The following is a 2,158-nucleotide window of genomic DNA, read 5'->3' on the forward strand; positions in this document are numbered from 1 at the left end:
GGGGCTTTCTTCCTCCTTCGTCTCTGGCACTGGCCTTCAGCTCCTTAAGAGCGGCCGGGGCGTGCTTTGGTGGCGTCCACGCCTCTAGCGTGCACCCGCCCGCCCTCGACGGGACACCCGGGCTGACCTGGGTGGCCCTGCCCTTCCCTCTGGTGCCCCCTGCTGGAGCCCCTGCAGGCGCGCAGCGGGTGGTGGAGTAGTCTCTCACGTCTCTTGATCCTCGTGCTCCTGGGCCTGGACAAGCACACACAGCTGTTCCTGAGGGTCGGGTAGCTGCTGTCTACGGCCTGATTCCCCCCGCTGACCGGCGTTTCAGGGCTCTCTCCCTTTAACCGTCTGCCCCTCATTCCAGAAGATCCCTCTCTTGTCCTAGAAATACCCGCAATAGCTTGTTCCATGGGAGAGGGAAAAATTCAGGTTTGGGAAGACGAAGAGGTCAGAATCGTAGGGCATGAGCTGAAAGGAAGGAAGCTCAAAAGCAATAGAATTCATTCACCAGCGTCTCTTCAAACACAGGTTTGTACAGAGAATGTAGGGCTACAGAGATGACCTCAGGTTGATGCGGTCCTGGCTGGGGAGAAACTGGCAGTGGGGGATCTCACTGCCTCTTCTTGGACCTGCAGGGGGCAAGTGACTTGCCCTGGGTCACACATTCAGACAGTGACAGGGCTGGAACTGGAACCCAGGTCTCCGGCAGAGCCTGGCTCATTCCATCATGCCTTGGTGGATGGGAAGAAGGGTAAAGATGGGGAAGAAGAGGAAGCAGAAAAGACAAAGAGGGGCATGAGAGGAGGGAGAGGGTGAAGAAGGCGAGGGACAGAAGAGTGGGTTGTCTGTTTGTTTAGGCCAGTGATTCTCTAAGTGTGGTCCCCAAATCAACAGCAGCAGCATCACTTGGAAACCTGTTAGCTATGCAGATTCTCAGGCCCACATCCAACTCGCTGAATCAGACTCTCTAGGGGTAGACAACCAACAGCCTATGTTTTCGATTCTGGTGCATAGCAGGGCTTATGAAGCACTGCTCTCAGGAGACTGGAATTGTAGTTCTCCGTGTATACTGAGGGCGTGGGGAAGGGACTACAGAAATGGTTACTCAGTGACCTACCTCCATTTATATCCTCATCTTTGGTCATCACCACCCCTCCCCCACCCCCACGCGTACCCAGGAACGAGACTCTCGCTGTCTTGGGTAGAGGACAGGAATACTCTGTGAGAGAAGGAACCTTGTGTCCGAGTTTGTCAGTCCTCACATTTGCTCTGCTCCCCGAGGAAGGGAGCCTTGGCTTTTCTGATTGGATCATGAAGGTGTTGCTTATCACAACCCGAGATGATCAGTGGAAGTCACATGGGCCGGGCTTCAGGAGACCTTGTCATCTCTTGTTATCACTGACTCACAGTGTGACCTCGGCAAGTTCATTCTCTCTGGGCTTCCTTCCCCTGTAAAAGGCAGGTCATGATGACCCTGACATGCTATTCCTGTTTCCCCCGATAGCTGTCTGCTCTGGAGAATCTGAGGGGAGAACGTTTGGTGGGAGCTGCTTCTTCATCCCCAGCTGGATCCATCAGGAGGATGGGTACCTCTAATTTGCACAGGGAGATGGCTGGTGACCCTGGAAGAGGGGCTCTGGCTTGTCCTAGGGGATGGAATAGGTGTTCTTAGCAAGCCTCACTCCATGAGGATGAAAAGGCTCACTTTATCACACTCCAGGAGCAACCAGAAGGTACTGACAGGATTTGTGTTCATTACATTATTCCTTTAGTAAAACTCCAGGTGACATTGATAAGGTGTCAAACATCTATAAGCTAAGAGCTTGGGTGAGCTCTTTCATAATGGGTTCTTTCCCTGTCTCTTAGGAGTCATTCCTCAACCGTGGTGCATCAGGGAACTAGCTGTTGATGGGCTCCCGGGCCTTCTACCTCAGGCCCATTTGCCTGACCTTAGCATGGACATTGCTTAGCATTGACGCTGCTGTGTAATGGGGAACTCTGCCAGGGCTTGAACCTGGATGCTATTTCTGGGGTGCAGACATATCTGGGTGAATCAGAGGAATGGGTGGGATGTGATGAGAGTAACGTAACCCAGGAATAGCCTTATGGAGGAGCAGAGGCTCTGGGCATAGCTGGTCCCCACTCTGGACTCACACTGGGGTTAGAGGGA

The sequence above is a fragment of the Budorcas taxicolor genome, chromosome 1 (assembly GCF_023091745.1).
Source record: "Budorcas taxicolor isolate Tak-1 chromosome 1, Takin1.1, whole genome shotgun sequence".
NCBI classification, from domain to species: domain Eukaryota; kingdom Metazoa; phylum Chordata; class Mammalia; order Artiodactyla; family Bovidae; genus Budorcas; species Budorcas taxicolor.